General features: G+C 54.7%; 1 protein-coding gene across 1 annotated transcript in view; it reads left to right on the forward strand.

The window, feature by feature from the left end:
• CASZ1 (castor zinc finger 1) overlaps window positions 1-24,384 on the forward strand; it is a 144,557-nt gene that overhangs the window by 11,344 nt on the left and 108,829 nt on the right. Inside the window, exon 2 of the mRNA XM_032301782.1 lies at window positions 21,134-21,281. The gene's annotated coding sequence lies outside the window, so the exon portion shown is untranslated. The remainder of the gene's footprint in view (window positions 1-21,133; window positions 21,282-24,384) is intronic.

Genomic DNA, 24,384 nt, shown 5'->3' on the forward strand with positions numbered 1-24,384 from the left:
TGATTTTGGAGAGGCCTGCTGTCTGAGCAGGGACCTTGCAAGTGGGCCCCACTTCTGTCTTTTGACGCTTTTAAGTTTATTTCCCACATCGCTCTTGGCTGGGAGCGAAAGGGGCAGCTGGAGGGATTCTGGATCTGGACGGGCCAGTCCGGCGGCCCCTAGCCCATGTGGCAATTGAAAGGAACTGAAGTGAAAAATCCAGTTCTTCTGTGAACTAGCCCCATGTCAAGTACTCCACGGCCACTCGTGGCTACTATGTTGGGCCGCACAGATAAGGAGCATTTCCAGCGTCACTGGCAAGTTCTGTTGGACAAGGGGGGTATGAGAGGGGCAGGAGCTTCCCTCCAGGGGCCTAGGCTAAAGGGATGCAGGAGCCCCCAGAGGACAGTGATGGAGGCAGGGGCTGGGCTCCCAGCCTGCAGCCAAGACCTTTGTGGTGCTGGGCCCTCCTCTTCTCTAGAATCCCCTATAGGTTTCCTCTCTCCCAGGACAGGGCAAGATGGTAGGGCTACGGTTGGTTGGCAGAATGGGATTTAAATTCTTTTCTCACTTGCTGTCTTTTTGACTTGGGGCGGGGGTCGTAACTGTCTGATTGTGTGGACGCGGGCTACCGGGACGCCGCATCAGCTTGGTGGGCCTTTGGGGTCATTGCCTGAGCCGATGGGTGAGAGCACTTAGTAGAGCGCTGGGCTCATTGTGAACACTTGGAAAACGGGGACCCCGGTTTTTATAATAATTATATTATTACTGTTGATATTATTTTAATGTGATTATTGGAGAGCTTTTGCGGCTGCCAAGTTCTTAGGGACATTCCCAGACCACATGCTAATTTCTCTACAATCAACACTTTCCAGAATTAGGTTAAATGGAGCCTACCCCCCCATACACCCCTCCACCCCCCGACCCCCCACCGCCCGCCCCGGCCAAAATCCCTACCTTCTGGGAGCCTAAGTTGGATCTCTTTCCATCTCTCCCCATCCCTTCTTTTTCTGGGCAAAAAGAAGAGTTGGAACTGCCCTAGAATTAACTCTCATAAGCCTTTCTACTTGTGAGACCCCTACTTTTCCCAGCACACAGAAAATTGTGCCCATGCGTGTGTGTACACACAGACGCGCGCGCGCGCGCACACACACACACACACACACACACTACTCTACTGGCCAAAATACATTTAAAAATAAATAAATAAAACAACCACCCAAAGTATTAAAATAGGGGAGAGCAGATGTGGCCCAGGCGGGGTTGGCTGGATTGTTTGGGGCTGAGGGTGGGGGCCGTGGCCTCTGGGAGGGACGTGTGTGTTTATTCCTGGACATTGCCCAGTGCCCTGTGTGCTAATATGGAACTGAAAAGTCCCCTGTATTGTGTAGGCTCCTTTCCCCGTGAAAAGGCAATTGAGTCAGTGAGTTCTGAATGGATTGGAGCTGACAGTAAATGAGAATTTGGCAGTGGGTAGAAAACAAGTTCCCCCACCCCTGCCCTCCACCGAACGCCAATTCACTCGTCCCTCCCTAAACCCCCAAGGCTCGTCAGGTTTTTTAGAGGGTTTTGGGGAAAAAAAAAAAATCACTGTTTCCTTTCGTACATATCCACATTATCAGCAGGGGTTCGGCCCCAACCTGCCCACTTCCCCAGGGATGGCCTCACCCCCTCCCCGTCGCCTCGGTGGCTCCGCCAGTGATCCCGAATGAGTTAAAGGCTGAATCAACTCGAGACCCAGCTGTACGTTTTACTCTGGGTTCCTGAATGAAGCGATGTGCTGTGCTCAGCACGATTGGAGACTGTCTGCCCCGGGTGGCCCACCAGGCCCCCACCCTGCTAGGCTCCACAGGCTTCCACGGGACCCGATCCTGGCCACGGGGGAGCCTTGTCTGGGGGTCCCCACGTCCAACCTCCATGACAGACCTATTTGAATTTTAAAAGAAAAGGGGCCTCATCTTGAGCTGGTGTCACACCTGGTCTGCAAAGAAGGTGCACAGGTTCGATGGTTGGGATGTACCGTGGCCCTGTTCCTCCCCCACAGCCCCCACCGTATTTCCCCTCTCCGCCACGCGCACACGAGTAAGTTGGTCAGCAAACATTTACTTGTACTTGGCCCTTGTGATGGTCCCATGTCCCTAGACCTCCCCACTTCCACATGCCCAAGAGAGCCAGGGACGGACATAGGCACCTTACAGGTGTAAGGTCTGTATGTTTCTAAAGCGGTAGCTCATTCACTCAACCCTCCTCCTCTCTCGGTGGGGATGTGCAGTACCTCTTCTTCCTCGGGGGCAAGAGGCAAGGAGAAGCACTCATTTTGGCAGGATCACAGCCTGATTTGCGGGGTGGGTCCTGTGTCCCCCAGGAGCTGCGGATGCCTCTCAGGAGGTCCCTTTCTGGAAGAGGTCCCGTGGAGTGCGGGAGAATGGCCCCCTTGCCGAGGCACTGTGGGATCATTGAGTGCAACGTTAAAATTCCTAGTTCCTCCTTTATTAGTACTGTGACTTTAGGCACGTCCCTAACCCTTGCAAGGCTCAGTTTCCTTCCTTGTAAAAGGAGAGCGATCATAGTGCCTCCAGCATTCGGTTGCTGCTGGGATTAAATAAAATAATGCTGGTGAGGCCCTTGGCAAGAGGCCTGGCGCCTTGAACTAGGGGTAGCCACGAGGGCGGCCATCACTATGATGACTCCTCCCTCCCCGTCTGTTATCAGGAAGGCGGGAAGGTGGAGGACTCAGGCCTGTCGCTGTATTCAGGTTCCAGGACGCCCCGGGCCAGGCTGGAGCCTTGGCACCCCAACCCGGAGGCCGTGGCCACCAGAATTCTGCCGAAGCATACTTGCCTAACCAGCAGAGTGAACATGAATATGAACGTGTCGGCCCAGTACAGAGCACTGGAGGGGAGCAGGAAGAAGCTTGCCACACGCAGGGCTGAGTTCACAGACCCCCCAAAGTGGCAGCCCCTGGGCTGGCCTGGCCTGCCTGACTCAGGGAGGTGTTGGCTCCCAGACGCTGGCACCATCTTGATTCTCCTTGGCCTCCCCTCTGCGGTCGGGAGCATGGCCCTTGCCCTCCCCCAGGAGCAGGTGGCCTTTGCAGCCTGGCACCTGTTCCTGGACGGCGGCTGCCAGGAAGGCGCAAACCTGGGGATCGCCCAGTGTGTCTGCCGAGTGAGTCCTTCCGCGAGGCCAGTTTACTCCCTGGAGGGGCTCGCCTGGGCCTGACCTGGTGGAGGAGGTCAGAGCAGGGCTCGTGTCGTCGTCCCCGAGACCCCCCTGCCCTGCAAGCCCTCCAGGTGAGTCCCAGGAGGGTCCCAGGAGAACTGGGACCAGCAGCCTGAGGGCTGTGTTGGGGACTTGCTGGGGGAGTGCCGGGAGCCAGGAGAAGGGGTGAGGGATGTAGGAGGAAAGTGGCGAGGATGCGGGTGAAGCCTCTTGCTTTTGTCCCCAAGGGGCAGCAAGCAAGCGGAGGTGATTTTACCTTTTCAGTTTATTAAAAGGGGAAAGAAATAGACATTTTCCGAGTGCCAACCAGGTGTCAGATGCTGGACCGTGACGTTCTGCGGGACTGAAGGACACAGGGCAGGTGGTGGCTCGACCCCTGCTGTACCAGTCCTGAAATAAGGCTCAGAGAGGCTAAGTAGTTCGCCTGAGATAACCCAGCTGCCTAGAGGAGAGCCAGCCTTTGAACGCAGGCTGATACGATTCTGATGCTTATGTTGATTCTGATGATTTTTGATGTTTTTCTCCATGTGCTTGGAGAATATCACCGTATTTTAAATAGTTTTTGAGAATAAAAAAAGGGAAAACATTCACTCGTAATTTGACTATTGTAATATCACCTCCTTTAGCATTTAGTGTCTTCTGGTGTCTTTTTCCCCTCTTTGGTGACTGTCTATACTTGTATAATATACATTTTACATAATTATAATCATGAGAGAATATGGTTTTAGTTGAGAAGTAAGAGGGTCTCCTGAGCTGGGGTCACCGGGGAGTGATTGATTCTTAGCAAAATGGAAACCTGGCTTTGGCCCTGAGCCATCTTTTCCGTAACGAGGTTCCTGAAGTTGCATCGGAAAAAGCAAACTGGGTGAATGGAGAGGCAGAGAAGACCCTGCGTTCCCTCCTGCGTTGATCGGGCGCAGTTAAGTGGTAGAATTTTCCTTTTAACTCACTTCCTCCTTGCTTTTGACAAATGGGAATATTTGTACCATTTTCCCGAATGACCTCCTCTCCTTGGGGTAATGAGAAAATGAAAGTCTTTGCTAAGTGCTTTGCGATATTCAGATATAAAAATGGAGAGCGGAGTGTTGTCATGGGCCTTTTGCTGCCAGGGCGCTTTATAAAGAGGAAGTACGGCTCGTGGGGGTGAAGGTCAGCGTCAGGTTGAAGGCCGTTGCTGGAACCAGCGTCTCTCTGGGCAGGAGGGCAGAGGCGTGCGTGGCCCCGTACAGGATGGGGAGGGTTTTGGTGGAGCCTCTGCCTGTCTTCCAGGTTCACACTCCAAGGCCAGGGTGATCCAGATCATTCGGGCAAAGCCCCCACCGCGGCCACCAGTATGTGGCTAAATGGTTCCATTCATGGAAAGGTCTCCCGCAGGCCCCCTTCTCCCCCTCTGGCTTCCTAGCGTCAACCCAAGAACAACAGGGCCGAAGAAATACTGTGTCACCTCTACAGGTAATAATGTTGAAGATGATTTCGAAACATGGGAAAATGTTTATTACCTGAGTGAAAAAAAAAAAAAAAAACACCGAAGGCCAAGTATACGCCACTATAGAAACTATATAAAAATCACAAATGCATACGGACGAAGCTTGGAAGGTAATCCTCCAAAATGAAAATTACAGCGTGAGCGGTGGGACCACGGTGATTTGTTTTTTATTTCACAACATTTTCTTTAAATTCCCCCCTGTGATTAAAAACCAACAAAGCCAACGTGGCGGCCCAGGAGGGAGCCCGGGGAGGGGGAGGGGGCGGGGCAGCGCCAGGCGGGAGGGCGCCTGCTCCCACGGCCCCCGCAGGGTGCTGAGCTCACAGGCTGTGGCAGCGGCAGAAACCTATGAGATCTCCAGAAGCCGAGGCGTATCGGTGACTCAGACCTTCGTGTTATGCTGTTCAACAATAGCTTTTGTCCTTTGCCCAAAACCCTAGGCCAGTGTGTTAAAAAAAATTATAAAATTATGAGATAGTTTGTACTTTCCTTCCCAGCCCGTGCTGGCCTCGGGTGCTTTATTTATTCAAGGTGGGGAGGCAGGGAGGGCGGGGTGGGGGTTGAGGGGCAGAGAGAAAGGAGAAGAAAAACAAGGTAGAACTCGGACAAGGCCCAAGAAACGTTTGAGGCTCACCAACAAACTTTCTTTTGTTTCCCCCTGGGGAGAAAAAAATAAGGCGGAAAAAATGCAGAGGACCAGTTTGAACCAAATAAAGCTCCTCGTGTATTGTGCATGGGGTTGTTTCTTACAGTGGGTTTTGCCCTTTGTTAAGTAAGAAAGCTATTGCATGAATCTCATCTCTGGGCCAGAACATGATGAGGGCAGGAACCGAGGGGCCTGAGCCGAAAGGGCTGGAGCAAGGACAGCCAGGTTGGGCTCTAGTGAACGTCAGTGTTTCTCTTGGCTCTTCTGGCCAATCATGCCTAACTGCTAAAAGCCTTTGCCCCCACTGCTGGTTGTGTTAAGGGAGATTCCTACCTCCTGGTGTCCCTGAAGCAGCTTTGTGCGAGTGGGGCTCAGAATTCCATGTGAATCGGGAATAAGAATGAGTTTGGCTTGGACCAGCTTGGAGCAGAATGATCCTCCCAGTGTCCATTGGAAGAGGTTTTAAGCTTGAGATCCAGGAAGAAAGACCTTGGGAGGGTAGAGTGGGGAATGGGGAGGGGGGCATGGGTGATTGTGCATGTCTAATAGGGTGTGAGTGATATTGCGTGTGGTTGTGTGATTATGTATGTGACTATGTGTGCGTGTGCATGTGTTTCCCCTGACCACTTTTTTCCCTAGTTGTAATGACTGGGCTAAGCAAGGCTTATGGGGGAGGGGGGCTGCTTTACATCATTTTTTTTCCCTGTATTACCTTGTCTGCCTGCCCCAAACCATTTCTCCTAATGAACCCCTCAGGCGATCTGGACCCTGGGCGGATTGGTGATTCTTTCTTCAAGAGTAGTTCAAAGGATTCCATAGGCATAATCCAGGTTCTTGGCAGTGGTTTGACCAGTAAGAGAAAGGAGTCTTTTGGGTTAGAGGCAAAGACGCAGAGGTCTGTGGCACCCTGGACTGGAACTCAGGTGTCTATGTCTGAGGCCCTACTGGGGCCCCGGCCCTGCCTCCCCAGTCCCTCCTCGTCTAGGCCATATTGGGATTTGCTGTTGAGGTTCCAGGCTCTGTGGGCTTTAATGGGCTTTCTTGATCTTCTAGTCGCAGTGATCATGCCTGCGAAAAAGGCAGTGCAGATGCTATTGTGCCTCTTTCACAGATGGAGAGACTGAGGCCCAGAGAGGAGAGGCACCTTGTCCACAATCACACAGCTAGTCAGTGACAGATCTGGAACCAGGACAGTGTTTGGGGCCACTTGGAAACATGGTCATCTGTACCAGTGGCTCGGGGCAAGGCTGGCTGGTCCCAGACAAGGAATTCTGCCTTTTTTTTACCTCTTCCGGGAAACAAAGGGACCCTCTTGGAGCATCAGACGCTTTGTGGCTGTGGTTGGAGTGACCGGTCTGGTTTTAGGGTCTGTCTCGGTGGAAGAAAGAGCACTGGAGGGCGAGCCCCCTGCCTCTGTCACTGTGAGCTGCCACGTCCCAAGCCCTCAGCTTTGCTGTCTGTGTGCAGAGTCAGAGGCTGTCCCCAGTGGTTCCCGTCCTGTCCCACATCAAGACAGCTGAGCTTCCTGCCATAATCCAGTCCCCAGCCATGCCACGCAGCAAACCCTCTCCCACAACCTGTCAAACGAGAGGCGCCAGTCTCCTCAGGGCTTCCACGAGCTCCTGGCCCCTTTCTTATGCCAAGAAGAGCCTCTGCCGACTTGTGAAGCAATGCCCCGGCCCATGCCCCATGCACCTGCTTATTGATAACCGCGTCTCTGAATGTGCCTTGTGTTCAAGCCCTTTGGTTTGAACTTGCTGAGCACTGAGAGGCTGGGGCGTGAGGAAATACGAGCAGGGGAGAGAAGTGGTACCCTCTGACCAGAGGCAGCTGTGGTGAAGGGGGTAGGCGCCATGCCCAGGGTGAGCGCCATCTGGGCGGGAGGCCTGGCTTCCAGCTGTGGGGGCTCCGGAAGGGCAGAGCCTGGGAGGAATGATTTTGAAGCCACTACTATGGAGATTAAGGGGATGAGAATGTAAATCTCAAGTAAAAAGGTAATTGAATGTAATAGCAAACACTGCTCGCGCTATGTTAATTTTAGCTCTTCCCCTGGATACAAGGCGCTGTATTAGTGTTTTATTACCATTTTGTTTGCACTAATAAAATAGTAAAATTTATTTCAAGGAAGTTGAAGGATGGTTTTACAATGCAAATTTGAAGAAATTGGACTTTTCATTTATGCCTCTGCTATTTTAAACCCTGACGGGTGTAAATTAGCTACAGGGACCGAGCAGACCCCACTGATGGGGACTTGGGAGGCGGGAGCCCTGGCAGAGGTTCCAGACTCCCTCAGAGCAGGAAGCAGACCGTGTTCCACAGAGAGGCTGGAGGGGCACAGAGGTCTTACTGGGTGGATGGGGAGGTGGGTGAGGGCGTGTCAGGCACGAACGACTCTGGGGGTAGGCAAGCATGTCACTCACTGAGCCTGTGGGGAGACACACGTGGCCACAGACCTCTCTGCCCTTTGGCCTCCTTCCTGTCTTGCTTGACATTGAGCCTCGATTAACCAGGTGACTCCTCAGAAGGAACTGAGCAACTCTTTAATCTGCACCTAGAAAGGAGGGGTAGACCAGATGTCTGGTCCTTTTTTTCTTTAAGATTGTATTTATTTATTTGACAGACAGAGATCACAAGTAGGCAGAGAGGCAGGCAGAGAGAGAGGAGGAAGCAGGCTCCCTGCTGAGCAGAGAGCCCGATGCGGGGCTCGATCCCAGGACCCTGGGATCATGACCTGAGCTGAAGGCAGAGGCTTTAACCCACTGAGCCACCCAGGCTCCCCCCCACCCCTTTCTCTAAGTGGCTGACAATTGAGGGGAGTCATGGGGTGTGGGCGAAAGACCTGAGGCTAAAAGGAGCTTGGGGAAAAGGACCAAGGCAGGACACCAGTCCATGTTCCAAGGCACGTTCCCCTTGTCTGTTCTTCCTTCTGACCTGTGCCTACTTAAGAGAAAGAAAGCAAAACGTTTTTCGGTAAAAGCCAGCATCCCATCAGGTTGCGCCCAGGTATGGTCATATTCATGAACAGAAAGGCTAGAGAGCTGAATTAAAAAAAAAAAAAAATCCAGTTGTCTGAGTTTTAGGGAACATGATGATGGCATAGGAAGGTGGAGAAGAGAAGGCAACAGGAGATCGGAGAGTTTCATTTTGAGTTTTGGGTGAAGGCTTCAGGTTGGTTCTTGTTTTATCCAAACCGGTTTGTTTATCTCTGAGAAATTATCAGCAGCAGTGGCCCGAAGCAATGCACTGGGGGACCAGCTTCCAAAGGGTAGGGACCCGAACAAGTGTACCGATGTCTGGCGAGGTCTGTGACACGTGTTGCCCAGGGTTCTCTGGCCGCCTGCCTGATGTGGGGGAAACTGAGCTGGTGACACCGGTTTCCAGCCCCAACCCTAGGTCCTATGGGTTTTTTGTCAGTGTGTTCTCTGTCTCTCATCTGGGAGTGTAGTGTGTGTGTGTGTATGTGTGTGTGTGTCTGTGTGTTTAATGCAAAGATTCAAAGTGTTGATACTGGCAAGACCAGAGCTGAGAAACTGGAGGAGAATGGTGGCAGAAGGCAATCGGAGATTCCTTTGACTGCAGACGGTGTGAGCTCTGGGTGTCAGCACTCTGAGTTTGCAGGGAACTTGGCACTGGAGCAGAGGAGGGTGGGCACCAGCTATAGTCGGGCCTACAGGGTCATATTTGGAGCAGACTGGGGTGCCGGGAAATCACCACAGGTCAGGCTTCCAGCAGCAAAGCCAGCAACCCACACTGTTTTGCTTAGGGCAGGAAAGTTCTGCATCTGGGCCTCTCAGCTTCCTTTTGGATCCAGGGTCTGTAGGTGGCATTTCTTGGGATCATGGTGTTCCTGCAAAAGACAAGGGACTCCAGACCCAGCCCTGTAACAGGCCAGGAACCTCTTTGTTCCCCTGTTGGGTGCTGCCCAGGAGGCCCCGGTGGCTGAGGGGACAGAGAGGGGGAGGACCTGAGCTGGCTGAAGCAGCCAGGGTGAGGACAGTTTTGAGAGGGTTGCTGAAAGAAACCAGAGATGAGGACATTAAAAAGAGGTGCGACTTTTCACTTTTGAAATAGTCTCCGATTCTCAGGGAGTGGGGAGGTGCGCTGCTGTGTACCCAAGCATGTAGAGAGTGCATCAGGTGGGGGGGGCGGGTTACACTCTGGGTGGATTTCAACCCCAAACTGTAATTACATCAAGGAGCAGACAGAAATGGGAAAAGCAGATTAGTGGTGTGGCCTGCTTGGGCCTAGCGGTGGAAGTGGCTCCCGGAGCCCCTCTCAGGCTCGACCTCTGTGCCCGATCCTAGCCAAGGTGGTTCGCCCCCGACCACCCCAAGGAACAGCCAGGACCCTGGGCACCTCTTTTCTGTTCGTCTGCTCTTAACGGCCCCCAGGCCACCCCTGGAGAGTTGAGGCTCCTCCGTGCAGCTCGAGGGCTGCTCCCAGTCCTCCCTGCTTCCTTTCCACGCTGGCTTCCGCATGTCAGTTCCAGCCTGCAATAGAAGGACCGGACTTTCTTCTCAGCGCGAGGTCTATGCACGTGTGTTGGAGAAAGAGAGTGACCCTAGAGGACACTGCGGGTCGCTCTCATAGGTGGCATTGGTAAGCCCCAGAAGCTAGCTCCCTGTCTGCTGCTTTGTCCTGTTTGGTTTGGGGGAGCCTGTGGCCTGGTCCACAGCGTCTCCCCAGATGCCATTTTAATCGGGTGAAAAGGTGGCCAGAACTTCTAGGTCTTCGGCCCACAAGCCCGTGACCCTTCCTGTCATCCTACTCAGCCCCCTGGGGTGTGACGGTGGCATCCCCAAGTATTGCAAACCCCCGGCTCACCTTTCTCTTCTCCCTGCCCCCCTTCCCTGCACCTGTCAGCTGTTTCATTGACTGTCTGGCTTGGCTGCCACCCATCCTACCTCCCAGGCCAGCTCCTCCCCCGCCCCCCTCCCCCCAGGCCCACACTCCCTCCCTTCCTGTCTCTGCCCACGTCTGTCTCTACCTGCCCGTCGCCGGCACACCTGAGGATCCGAGGCTGCCTAACGGAGTGCGGGGATGGTTCAGGGTGTTTACCAGACAGCAGGGATAAGGTATTAAATCCTGTTGCTGTCTTCCCAGGGCCAGGTTCCTCAGATGGTTTTCCAAATTCCTAATCTCAGTGCCCACATCCCTGCCCAGCCCATGTTTGATGGGAGCTTTCCTTTCCGATTGAAGCTGAACTGAGCAGGATCTGTCGCGAGGCTGGGTCTGGCTTCCCACCGGTGCTCGATGACATGGAGGGCCAGCCCCTTCCTCTCTGGTTCTTCCTTCCTCTCCTCCTTCCTTTCTCGGGGAATCTTAGTGAATGGGGAGGCCAGGATTCTGCTGCCAGGTGTTCTAGAGCCTTCTTGATTGCCCCTTTCCCCACCAGTTTTGTCTTGAGGCCACCTGCTGTCATCTGGGGGAGGGAACCCCAGAGTAGGCTTAGGGTCAGAAGCAAGGAGGACCCCAGCTTGAGGACGGTCTGCGATGGAAATGAGCAGGTGAACGACAGCCTCTCCCGAGGACAGGACATCGTTCGGATTCTTCCCACTCAGAATACAGAAGGCCAGCGTGGAGTTCTGCTCACCACGCTCGGTAGCCTGGTTCGCCCTAGGAGACAGTCCGCAAGGCAAACCTGTTCCTCCATGGTGTCTCCACGCTGGTTTTGGAGAGGCAGGACTAGGGAGGCAGTGTGTTCCTGGCAGCCCTAGTTAAGCTGGCCTGGCCTTGGGGAGGAGCAACAGGAGGGCTCAGAGACTCCCCAGTGAACGGGGACATTCAATCACCCGGTGATGTTCACTTTCTGATCTGGGGCAGAGGCGGCTTCCAGGGATCTTCCCTTCTCTGGGACATCCAGGGCTTGTCTCCCATTCCTGCGAACTCTGTCCCCATGCTCAGCCTTCTCTTTTGGAAACTAGGCTAAAGGCGCAGATTAACTTACTCTCCCCATCCACTGCCACCCCCATGGCTGGGAACTTTCTAGGAAGGGAGAGGCAGGACTTTGCAGCAACCTTCAGAAACGTCACTGGTGGTGGCAGCCTGGATCTACCCTTCGCGGGTACCTGGGACTGATGGGTGTGTCCTGTCTCTGAGCTGCCACGTGACCTAGACAGACCCTTCCAATTTCAGCTTCTCTTTCCCTAGCGGCAGGCTCCCTCTTCTTTCTCTCCCCTTCTTCCTCCGGGCGTGGGGAGATGGCTTGGTATTCCCTCACTCTCCAAGTGGTCTACCCTGGATCCTGCCGCAGATTTTCCAGGGGTCCACCCTGTCCCCGTTGCCTGGGCAGTCAGCCCTGCGCTGGGCTTCTCTCTCCCTTTCTGAGTGCAGGACACCAACAGGAGCAGAGGGATCTCTGGGGCCTGGCAGAGAGGGGTTTGCAGGGCTGGGGACAGGACAGAGGGTGTGGCATACTGGGTGCTCAGCCAGGATGCTCACCAGCCAGGCTTCTTCTGTGATCTTACAAGCTGGGCTCCTAATTTTATTTGGGGGTATTCTTTTTCTAGTATGTGTTAGGCAAGGATTAAAAAGTGGAATAGGTAAAAAGAGGGCCAAGAAGTTCTGGAAGATGACAGTTGGGCTAGTGGGGAGGAGGAGGAGGAGGGAAGAGGTGAAATTAATTCATTAGAAAAACTTGTTTACTGGCTTTGCTTAGGCACCTCCATTTTAAAAGTCTACGTTTACAATAAGTCGCTAATTAAAATACAAAGTGAAGCAACAGCTATGTTTTTTTTTCCCTTACACTTTAATTGCATGATTTTTTGTGATGTAATTTCTGGAAACACCCAGTGTACCTCACAGGGCTGATTGTTTGATAAACTAGAAGCACCTGAAACCAACCCAAAAAATAAATATATAAATCCAAGGGGATCTTAAGGTAGATTGGAAATGACAGAGAACGGCAGACAGCAGGGAACCGAAAATCCATAATAATAATAAGAAAAAAAAAAAAACCCTTTTAAGTAAGGACATTTATCCTGCCTAGCCCAAAAGGAGAACTGGTCTTCCCATCTGGGATTGGTGGGGGAGAGGGGGGAGCTGAAATGGAAATGAGACCGAGTGGGGTTATCACTCTCCCGCACCCCCTAGTTGGTGCTATGGAAAAAAACCCAAAAACCACTTGGACTCTTCCCTGGTTCCATTTCTTTGCTGAGGCTGCTTCTTTCATCACAGACCTTTCAAGAGGATTTTCATCCCCCTTGTTCTGAGCCTAGATGCGGTCCCAAGAGGGAGCAAAGGAAGGCAGTGGCTGCCCCCCACCCCACCCCGGGAAGAACAAGCCTCTCCATGCTCACAGAAGGAAGACAGGGTGTCCCCAGGCTTGGGCCGCAGGCCCAGAGTTCCTGGCTCTCCTAGAACGCAGTGGGAAAGGTGGTCCATAGTAAGAATGGTGGGCACTGTCTTTTGCAGACAGCCCTGTGGCCTGCTGCCTTCTTTAAGATGCAGACCTGGGTGTGTGGTTGCAAACCTGCTGAGAAACCTGTTAGGAACTGACTCCGGGGTGGGGCTGGGAGGAACCCGGATCCGGCTGGCAGCCTGGCTGCTGGAGGAGCCTAGGCCCCAGTGTGGTCTGTGGGCACCCCCCGACCCCCGCCGCCTCAATGTTGGCATCTGGGCAGTGGGAGCATGAGGGACGGAGGGGACCCTTGACCTCACCTCCTTCTCTTTCTCCATCTGAAAGTGGGAGGCCCAGTTGGTCAGGGGTCCCAGAGATCTCTCTCTACACTCCCCACCAGGGGAGGAAGGATTTGCCTCTTTTTAGGGTCTTAAAAAACACATTTTTCTCCTTGATTATGTAACGCATGCTTATGGCTCATTGGAAAATACAAAGAAAGTGTAAAGAAAATAATTTTAAAATATGCAGTGTGCTCGTTAATCACATGAGCTAGGGGAACAGAGAGACCTGGGTTTGAAACCCAATTTTGCCACCACCCGGGCAGGGCGACTTCGGGTGGGTTACTCAAGCTTGCTGAATCCCAGGGTCCTCGCCTGTAGAGTGGGGATCGTGGTCATCTGCAGCTTGGAAGTGGGCAGATTCAGTGTGAGGATCCGCATAAAATATTGAGCACCGAGCCTGGCACCCAGCGCCCGTAAACATTCACGATTTCTGTTATTGTAGTTAATAATGATTATTCCACTGCTTTGGGATAATAGGCTTTTAAATTTTTTATTAAGAATTTTTTTTTTCCCGACATCGATGAAATTCTCTGTCTAACCCCGTGCGGCCCAATACCGTAGCCTCTAGCCACGTGTCGCTGTTTAAATTAAGTCAAATACAAAAATTAAGCGCCACCGTCGCACCCGCCGGACTTCAAGGACTCCGCAGCCACACGTGGCCAGTGGCTGCCCACCCTGGACAGCCCCGAAAGTTCTACTGGACCGCATTCTAAACAACAGAGCCATCTGAGTTTTCTGGCTTTGGGTAAATGGGTGTTGATGGCTGCATAGTAGTTTGTGAGGTGGGAATCGCCCTTCTCATTGGCTTGAGGCTTTGTTCCTGGGGTGTTGGAGCATCCTCTGGGCTCTGATTGGGTCTGCTGGGGTTGCCCGGCTCAGGCGCTGTGGCGCTCTCTGATTGGTGCTAGGCAGCAAGGGGTTCTGGGAGGAGCAGAGCCTTGCCTGCTGATTGGCTCCCGGTGGTGGTGCCAGGGCAAGGGGCGGGGCTCTGCTTGCCTCCAGTTGGCCCTGGCAGAGCAGGAGGAGGTTGCCTCCCCTGAACCCCCAGTGTGTGCCCCTCAGGCTGGCTCATCCACAGCGTCACCTCTCAGTTCCCAGACCAGGGAGAGGAGGAACGAGTCCGAGGTAGTAATAACGAGCAATAATGACCCATCCTCCACTGACTGGAGAATCCCAGGTGTACCTCGAAGCCCGCCTCCCCACGCCGAGACCCCTCCCCCACTCAGGGAGCCCCCAGGGAGCGGGCAACCTTTCTCGGTGGGAATGAATGTTGTGGTTGGGGGTCCCCAGCGCAGGCCTCCGGATCCTAGTGAGGGTCTTCAGGCTTCAGGAAGGGCCGGGACTAAAGGTGGGGGGTGAGGTGGCAGGGTGGGGGTGCTGGGGGTCCCGGCCCGAGGGGCGCTCCAGGAAGACCTCGCGATGGCAGGTGGCATCCTGCAGCGGGGTGCTGGAGGGAGTGTTGGGGTCCCGGGGTCGTGGCCCCAGCCTCTCCTCCAGCGGGGTGGTCCACGCCCCGGGCACGTGGCTGAGGGCCGCGCTCCGGATGGGGGCTGCGGGTGGGCAGGACCGGCTCGGGAAGTGTGATCCCCGGAGCGGTGGGCAAGACAGATAGGCAGAGTCCAAACCGGACCTGCTGATGTGGCCCTTTCTGCTCGCAGCGGATCATAAAATATGGCTCAGATTTTCATTACGGGCTCTATCGATTATCTTCTGGGACGGATGAATTATAGAGAACATTAAATTTTTTTTAAAAAGCAAGTGAGAGAGGAAATATCTGAATGAGTTTGGGTGGTCGATGGCAGAAAGGGCTGAGCCACCAAGCCTGCGTGGCCTCCGTCTCCGGAGCAGGGAAAGGACCAGACCACTCAGGCCGGCAGCCTGTGATTCCAGCCTACACCTGCCATCGGGGAAGCCCGTGCTCCCCTTTGCTTCCCTTGCCTGTGCCCCATCCCCTGCAGGGATCTGGCTAGCTTCTGGGAAGGCAGACAGTTGGGCTCTTTGCAGGGCTCCGACCCAGAAGAAAGGTTTTTCCCAGGTTTTGGGCCTCTGTGGCTGGAAGGTGCTGCTGTGTTCCCTCCAGGGAGGTCTTGCTTCTAGACGTGCCCGCATGGGCACTAGGGCGATCCAGAGGGCCTCCTTTAGTCAGGTCTGGGATAGGAACTCCGGAAGAACGTGACCAGCACCTCAGCTTTTCCCTGCTGCTTGTTCCTTCCGTCTGCAGTCCCTGGCTTGGAAGATTTCTGTCTTCCCTTTAGAAGCTTGAGAGAAACAGGTCTGGGTCCCACTGCTATGCACCCAGGGATCCAGTCTGGAAAGAGAACCACCTGGAAGCCCATCCCTCCCTCGCTCCTTCCCCAACTCCTTCCCCCTGCCTCTCCTTGTCAAGCAGTATGGTGCAAAGGTGGCCGGCAGGCCTGGGTTCAATCTGCTTCTGAGTGTGTGACCTTGGGTGGGTCACATGCCTCCCTGAGTCTTAGCTCCTCAGCTCTCCAGTCGAGATGATAACCCACCTCATTGGATTCTTGGGATGATACGTATAAATGGGTTAAAATCCTTAGTACATACTGCTTAATAAACATAAACTGTTATTTTCCTGCACTGCAGCAGAGTCTGGAGACCCTTATCCCCGCCTTCATTTAGCTTTTTTGATTTATGATTCCATTTTACAGATGGGGAAACTGAGGCACGGAGAGGTTAAAGTCAGTTGCCCCAGGTCACCCAAATTGTAAATGGCAGAGCCTGGATTCCTGACTGACGGCCTGGCTCCGGGGCTTCTACACTAAACTCCCGTGTCATGTTGTCCCCAGGATCTGGCAGGGGTGGCCCAGATGCGTGTGCCTGCACGTGTGCGCTGACACGAACTTCAAGAGCCCTGCCATCATGGTGGTCTCTGACCAGCCCTTCCTCCTGACTCTCCACACTTCATGGGGCTCCTTCGGATCATCGGGAAGCCCAGCATTTTCTGGGGCCCTGTTCTGCGTGGAGTGTCCTCTCCCTACCGCTGCACCATCCCCCTCATCCTGGCTTCACCTAGACTGCCCTGAAAAGGTGGTGGTTTCCATGGATATCCGGCTCCCTCTGGCGACACGCCCTTTTTGTAGAACTCTGTTCCCTAGAGTTGATTGTCTTTGGCACACAGCTCTGTAAACTCATCCAACAATTAAAAGGGGGGAGGGGCGGAACAAAAAGGAGACGGATAGTAACGGGGGGGTGAGCGAGGCAGGAGGGGCGCCCGGGGCGTGGGTCCCCTCCCTCTCCCCCATCGGCAGCAGGACAGCACCTTAAGTGTCACATAAGCAGCTGCAGCTGGCCAGGAGTTCCGCTTGCGGGGTTCTGAGAATACAGAACTACGAGTTTTCTTCCATTTGAGCTGCACTCTTGTCCCTCTTTATTTCTTTCTCCCTTAGAAATCGAGGGGCCCATCCGCAGAGCCAACGTAGCCGTCTCCGGTGGCCACCTGAAGTCCTGAGATGCCAACTCAGACCAATTTGAATATTTGCTGCCCTTGTTTTGGTTAATTGTGTATGTGTTTGCTCCGTTTGTGTACCATCAAATACCTTCTGCTTTGGGCGGACCCGTCGTAGGCTGTGTGAGATCACAGGTGAAAAATGCAGTGAAAAACACTTTCGTGCCACAACACATCATGTAGGATTTTTGTATTAAGATGTGGATTTTTTTATTGTTTTTTTTTTTCCCCCTTTTCCATACAGCCTGAAGTTGGGCAATGTACATGTCTGTGTTTTTGTTTTCACTCCGGGTGGTTTGTGAAATCTGCTCATTAAGGCTCTGTCCTGCCCCCAGCCTGGCCTGATCTTTCCACCCTTTATCCTCTCGGGTGTAGATCTTTCCCCATCACCTCCTGTGGTCTTCTCTCCTTTGGGGAGATGCTGGGTACCCTCCCCATATGCACTCACCCAGATGATAATCAGAAGTTCCTGTGTCCCTGCTTCTCAGTCCCACATCTCTGTGGCAGAGGGGCCTGGTAATAGGAGGTCCCTATGTGGAGGAGGCAGCAGAAATCTCTGTGCCCCTCCCCCCCACCGCTCATTCCCCACGGTGAAGCCCCTTAGCTTGCCCCCCCCACCCCCACCCCGTGCTGGTTTGGAGAGAAGAACAGAACCTTCTGACCCAGAACGGCCTTCTTCTGGGTAGCCTTCCTGTCCCCATCTCACCAAATGACAGCAGTGGGCGGCTCAGCCCCTTTTCCCTCCAGGAGGCCATGCCCTTGGCTGGGACCCATTTACCAAGTAGGTTCAGGTGTTTCTCCTGCTCCGCAGGCACCTCCCCATAGGCCTCACCTGCCCCCATTCACAGCCCAGCTAGAAGGAAGCAGGTAAGCATGACCTTTGTCTTCCCTCTGGCTGTGACCTCTGGGTGCTTCCTGCTGGCTTTAGGGGGTTTGCGGGAGAACTGTCTGGGGGCAGGAGGACTGAGATCCAGGAGCAGAAAAAGCCTTAGGTATGGGTCGCTGCTGAGACCAGGGGTGGGGACAGAGGAGAACTTTCATGTGAGTTGGGCCTGGGAGCCTGTCAGCCCCGAGTCCAGGCCCGAGCTGGGTGACCTTTGGCAAGTCACTTCATATCTCCGTGCCTCCGTTCCCTAATCAATCCACGGGGACCCTAATCCTTCCTACCTCGCGTTGTAAAGATTTGGCAAGATCACACGGGTACAACACTTAGCACGGGGCTTGGCGAATAGAAGGCATCACGTGGGCCTGTTGGCAGAGGGTGAAAACCACTCAGCTGGTGTGCCCTGCACTCCCGGCATGCTCTCCGTCACATAGTAGCTGCTCAGTCCGTTCTCACTGGCATCAGCCGGAGGAGGATCGGGTCAGCAAGCACTCCCCTTGAACCTGGGAGTTGTTCGTTCGTTCGCAGTCTGGATGCGGGCGGGGCTTAGGGGAGCCAGAGGGAGCGGAGCAGGGAAAACGGCCGGAGGAGCGTTCTGTCATTAGGGACGGAGGAAGCTGCGCCGGGCCCATCTGATTGTGACGTGAGATCAGGGACGTGAGTTCAGTTCCGCGAACACCTACGCTGCCCACCCTGGGCCAGCTGTTGTGCTTAAATGCTGGGGACACAAAGATAATTAGGACCTGGTCTCTGCCCTTGAGGAGTTAAAAAGCCAGTGGTGGGGACAGACTCGTGAACAAATTGCTTTAGTCCCGTACAGATTTAAATGCCACAGTGAAGGATGCGTGAGGAACAGAGCAGAGAAGTACATGGGCCTGCTTGGAGCGGATTCTGGAAGGTTACCTTGAAGAAGTGTGGGAGGAGAAGGCGGTGGGAGTGGAGAAGTTTCCGGAGCGCTCTTAGCACCTTGCCCCTCTCTTGGGGATGCCCTACCACAGCCGCCATGTAGGAGGGAAGAAGGTGTGAAGAAATGGGGCCCTGCAGAGGTCTGTAGTGGCCTGACTGGGATTCAGACCCATGTCTTCTGATTCTCGGCCCAGTGTTATTTCTGTACCTGCACATGGCTTCTCACCCCTTCACCCCAGAGCCGCTGGCCAGAGAGCTCTGTCCTCTGGGCTCTCTACCTACTGACCGAGATTCCTGCTGCCACCGTGGCCCCGGGGGCCTGTGCCGTGGGAGGGCCCCGTCCATGGCAGGCCCCGAGGCCTGTGCCCTGGTTTGGTAAATAGGTCAGGCCACTTGCTTGGGGACAGTCCCTGAGCAAGGCCGCACCCTGGCAGGGCTGGAGGATGGCAGGAATGGGGAAGACTGAGGAGGGGGGGGAGGACGAGCCCTGGCCACACCCTTTCTTCAGTTGTTCTTGCTGCTAAGGTGAGAAGCTCCCTCTGCCCTGGGTAGGCCCCTACCTCAGCTGGAAGAGGCCAGACAAGGGCCCCTCCAGGGTCTAGAAACCCCTCTTCTCCTGTAACTAGAATCCCCTTCTAAGCCAGGGCATGAGAGCCTAGTATCGCTCCCATTTGTGTGTGATCAGGCTCTGGTCTTTCTTTTTTTTAATTATTTTTTATTTGTTGGTTTGTCAGAGAGAGAGAGAGAGAGATCACAAGGAGGCAGAGAGGCAGGCAGAGAGAGAGAGGAGGAAGCAGGCTCCCTGCTGAGCAGAGAGCCTGATACGGGGCTCAATCCAAGGATCCTGGGACCATGACCTGAACCAAAGGCAGAGGCTTAACCCACTGAACCACCCAGGTGCCCCCAGGCTCTGGTCTATCTAGAAAGCTCCTTGCCAGGAGTCAGGGAGCTGGGAGTACTTTTCTTGACCTTTTCCCTGGGAAATGTGTATGTTTGCAAGGGGAGAGTGTGGGCCACCTGTACAAGATGTTGTCTTTCAGGAGAGGCAGGGGCCATTCTGATGGCATATTGGAATGGTGCTGAAGCACCCCCCGCCCCCCGCACACACACACAGCCCAAGAATGTTCTGGGGGCAGAGAGCTGGAGGTGGTCTGAGGCACCCCTTTCTCTCTGGCTTGGAGATATTTGGTTGGTGGGTGGGCTGCCCAGAGCTCTGGAGGATTCTGGACCAACAGGCAGGGGAATGTCAGAGCCCAGAAGAGTAAGTCTCCCAGTGGCCCTGAAGTTCCCATTAAAGTGTTTTTTCCTCTTTTTTAAAGAAAAAAATATTCCCAAACTGGAAAACAAAGGAAATCCACTTCCCCCAAATCACACGAAACTCACATTAGGGGCCTGGCGGGAATCCATGGAAACCAGGAAACCCGCTGTTAACCCTGTGTGGTGCCGAAGGGTGGGGTGGGAGCCAGGCTGATTCAAGCCCCGGGGCCACTGTCACTGGCCCATCACGGTGGCAGTGGCCCAGAGCAGAGGCAGGGGGGAGCTGCTGCTGAGACCTCTCGCCTTCACAGCCCAACCACCCCTTCCACTCCGGGCCCAACCTTGGGAGATAGGAGAGGAGGGGTTCCTGCCCTCCAGGGAGGCTCTGGGATCTGAGGGCTGGGTCATGTTGGAGAACCTACTGGGTCGCTGCCCACACCACACGACACCGGCAAGTCAGGCTGAGCCCACTCACACACTCTGGGAACACATAGGCACCCTGGATGCTGCCATCCCCCAGCCAAGGTGGGGGAAGGAAGGAACCGGAATTTCAGCCACCACCCTGATGCCAACCCCATGTGCAAGGGGGTGGGTGTGGGAGCAGATAGAGAACCCCCTTGGGGATTCCACACCCCACTCCCATCCATGCGGCCGGACCTCTGGGTCTGGAAGCTTGTGCACCGAGGTCAGGTGCTGTGCTTGTGTTTGAACGCACACTGGCCGATTTTTCTAAAAAGGCTGAAAATATTTACAGATTTGAAGTTGAAACGCAAACAGGAAAAGCCCTTTAAAAAGTGAGTGTAGTGGATATTCAAAACAGGAATCACCATGGAAACACCACAATATTTGCTTAAATTGACACAAAGGTTGCCGGTAGCAGGGCACCAACTTTCTTTGGCCACATTTTTTTGGCCCGCCACCTATGACACGAATCTCCGCAGCCCCTCTCGGTATGTGCCTGCGTCCTCTGTTCTGTTCAGTGGGGATGAGATGGCACGGGGCCAGCACGGATGGCGGGGAGTTGGGGGCCGGTGGGTGACAGAAGAAACCAAACTGACCATCCGGGGTCGTTGCAGAGACACCTGTCGATTCCGTTTTTAGAGACTCCCACACGGCCACTGGAGGGTCATGAGAGCAGCTGGGAGCTGGTCTGGGGAAAGTCTGGAGGGAGCAGAGGCTGGGGAGCCCAAAGCTTCGTGCAGTTGCGTGACTCTGATCCGGCTTCCAGGGTCTGTGTGATCCATTGTCAGGCTGACCTTCCCCCTGGGGCGCGGAGCCTTGGGTGCGATCCCTCTGTTACTAGCCGGGGTGGCATCTGATCGGCCTATCATGGTTCCCACCTGTCTGATTCTTTTGTTTGGTGGCACAGCTGCTTAGCGATTGGCTAGTGATTGTGCAAAGGGGGCCTGGTCGTCGGGTCCATCACCGGACGTAACACGGTGATGCGGTCTGCCCACTGGCAGGCAGAATCCGAGGCTCTGTTACCAGCAACTGCTGACAGGTTACGGTGTGAGATGTCGGCATCACGCCGTCTGTTGCCCTCTTTGGAGTAGTTTTGTGGGTCTCCACTGTAGCCTAATAATGTGCTCTCCCTCTTCATTCTGGTAGGCAAACAGAACTCATTGACTGAAGGCAAAGATCCTTCCATCTCACCTGCCCTTTCCGCCGCCACGGTTGTCGACCCCTCCCATAGAAGGGGATCCTGTAACCCCAGCATTGGAGTGGACTTCGGACACCGGCCTCTTGGGATGCAAAGGTAGCTGCTCCTAATGCCCAGGATATGGCTGGGAAATGGGGGCGGGGGCTGTGCTTGGCCAGTTTGGGGGTTCCTTCTTAGGAGAGGGCACAAGGAGGCCCTTCTCAGAGGGTTCTGACCTGGATGGCGGCAGCTCAGGCACCCTCGGTGAAAATAAGAAGATGTAGGATTGAGGACAGAGCCCTGGCCTAGGAACAGGACCAGACGTATTGGCCCTGGCTTTGACATTGAGTCTCTGCTTTCTCCCCTCCAGGTCTGGTTTGGCCGTGGGTAAAATAAGGGTATTAGAATAACTGGCCTTTAAAATCCTCCCAGCATTACCAGTGTATGACATTGAATGGTGCCAGCAGCACGCGGGTGCTGTAGGCGAGGCCTGTGCCCTAACAGACAGCACTCCTGGAGCTAAGTGTTGGGTCATTTCTGTGCATCCTCTCTGGGAGCCATAGGTCTGGTCCGTCTGCGTGTCCAAAGGCCACAGAGCTGCTCTGAGCTCAGGTGCGACTTGTGGGAGCTCTTATGGGTGGTCCTCCAGCCCAGGCAGGACCTTCCCGAGAGGAGAAGCCACAAGTGTCTTTTTTTGTTTTCCCCTAGAGATTTTATGCATTTATTGAGAGAGAGAGTGTGTGTGTGTGTTTGTGTGTGTGTATCTGTAAGCCCAGGGAGGGGCAGAGGAAGAGAGAGAATCTCAAGCAGACTCTGCTGGGCACAAAGCCCAGAGCCCAGTGCTGGGCTCGATCCTAAGGCCCTGACATCACGACCTGAGCCGAAATCAAGAGTCTGATGCTCAACCAGCTGAGCCACCCAGGCACATCCCACAGGTGTCTTTTGATCCAGGCTCAGAAATTGCCCCTCGCTGAAAGCCGGTCCCTTACAGCACGGAAGGGTCGTCTGTGAGGCTAGTGCGGTCAGACATCTCCCCGCAGGCAGCAGACTTGGTGGGTTTTGTCATGGGAGGTTCCCACACAGCAGGTGACTTACCATGTGTTCGTCCTTGTTCAGTGTTCCCTCGGGATCCCAAGAAAGCCAGTCCAGAGGGGTTGGGTGCTGATGAAGTTGATGGGCATGGTGTTAGGACAGGGGCCAAGGTGGGTCTAGAAAATGGCAGGGAGGGCAAGGCTGTAAGCCACGCCTTCTCTGTGCACCGGATGGGAGTCAGCAGCCCCAGCTTACTTACCAGTTCCGTCCCTCCCCGCGGGTGCCATGGGCAGGTGTGTCTTGCCCCTCCCTCCATGGCCAGGCTCTGCAACTCTGGACTTTGAACTTCCAGGGAGGAAGCACTTGGCAGCGATGGGCGCGTTGGTGCCCACTTGGGTTTGAGAGGTCCCTGAAGCTGTGGGCCTGCTTCGTTCCGGGCCGAGCCACCTCAGGGACCAGCAGAAGCCTTGGATACAGAGCAGGGATTTGCAAATCAGATGTAAATGTCGCCTTGGGTTACTGCAGTGGAGCAACTGGGTGGCGGAGACTCTCCTTCCTGGTGTCTAGAATGCAATCACACGCCGGGAGTTGGTCCGTCTGCATTTAAGATGTGCCGCCATTGTCCTCTGATGGCAGCGTCGAGACCGTTGGCGTCGCGGTCTTGCTGGGTGTTTGGCATGTGTACCTCGATGGCTCTACACTTCTTGGGTCCTTCTTGCCTGACTCGGCATCTCTGATGATCAGGGGTCCTAGGAAAGCAGGCCCATGTGTCTTCGAGCCTCTGGCTGGCCTCCCAGGCCCCGCCTGGGCCCAACCCATGAGCAGGTTGCCAAAGTGCGTGTGGCCCCGCTTTGAAGGGGGAATGTTGCCTGTTCTGTTCTCAGTGGCAGGCTTTTTGTTTTCTTCGTTCCCTCAGCAAAACATGCCTATTAGTTTTTCCCTTTCTGAAGTTTCCACTCACTGTTGACTCCCAGGGGCCAGGCTGGCCTAGGGGACGGGCTTCACGAGTCCTGTGGGGCTCCCGCATCCTGGCATCGGCCGTCTAAGGCTTCATAATAAAGCTTGGGAACTCCGAGGACCCTGAGAGGGAATGTCGTGGCTAAGCCGCTCTGCATTCGCCCACCTCTTCCCGGGGACTGGGTTTGGCCACAGGCCCGCGTCCTCTGGGACAGGGCTGACCCATGGTCCTCGGAAGGGTCCTTCCTCACCACCCTGGAGTGTGGGCCAGGAGCGAGTCTACACTCGGGCCTTGTCCACAGGCCTGCTCCTGTCTAGTTCAGACTCTCCCCATTTCTGGCTGTGCCATCTAAGATCTGGTTATGTTTAATCAACAGAAGCCGAGGGCCTGTGGTCTTCCAGTCATTAGGGGTAGAGTGGAGAACACAGTTCGGACTCTTACGGACATCACTCGATGTCCCGAGTGGCCCTTTTGAGGAGGAGACAGGCAGCTGAGATGGAAGGAGAGGAAGTGGACAACCATCGGAGGAGCAGGCAGAATATTCCAGAAGGAAAACAACTGGTCAAAAGGTCCTGAGGTGGTCTGAGCTCAGTACATTTGGTAACAGACAGAAGGTCCTGGAGGCCGGGACGGGGACCGGGTTTGTAGGCGTCGCGGAGCCCAGGCAAGCTGGTGTTTTATTCTTCAGGTGACAGGAAGCCGCTGGAGGGTTTTCGGCACGGAGGGAAAACGACCTGGGTTTTGCTTTGAAAACTGGCTGGGGCTGCAGTGGGAAGACTGGATCGCACGGGGACGGGGAGAAAGCAGGAGGCCCAAGGGGGGCTGCTATGGGCGCTGACACCAGGAGGTGGGCCGCCCAGAAGGGCTCAGGGTCCATGCATTGAGAGGGGGGGTGAGTAGCACTTGCTGTGGGAACGAACGGTGAAGAGAAAAGCCAGGCCAGCCCCAGATTCCGGGCGCCCCGATGTCGCCCTGCATCTCCTCCCCTCTCTTGCCCCCATCCTGCCAGGGCCAGGAACTTCCCAGGCCTTTCAGAGGCCCTGTGCTTTGTGGATTAGGGAGAAGCACCACCCGGGGCCCAGGGCTGGTTGCTGAGAGAGCGTGGTTGAGTGGGTTAGGCACATCTTGGCCGGCACTGTGCGGAGGGAAGGCCAGAGGCCCGCTCATCTCTGGCATCATTTTCAGCTGCGATTTCCAAGCTCGCCATCCATTTGGCCCTGAAGACTGCAC

The sequence above is a fragment of the Mustela erminea genome, chromosome 10 (genome assembly GCF_009829155.1).
Source record: "Mustela erminea isolate mMusErm1 chromosome 10, mMusErm1.Pri, whole genome shotgun sequence".
Taxonomy (NCBI): domain Eukaryota; kingdom Metazoa; phylum Chordata; class Mammalia; order Carnivora; family Mustelidae; genus Mustela; species Mustela erminea.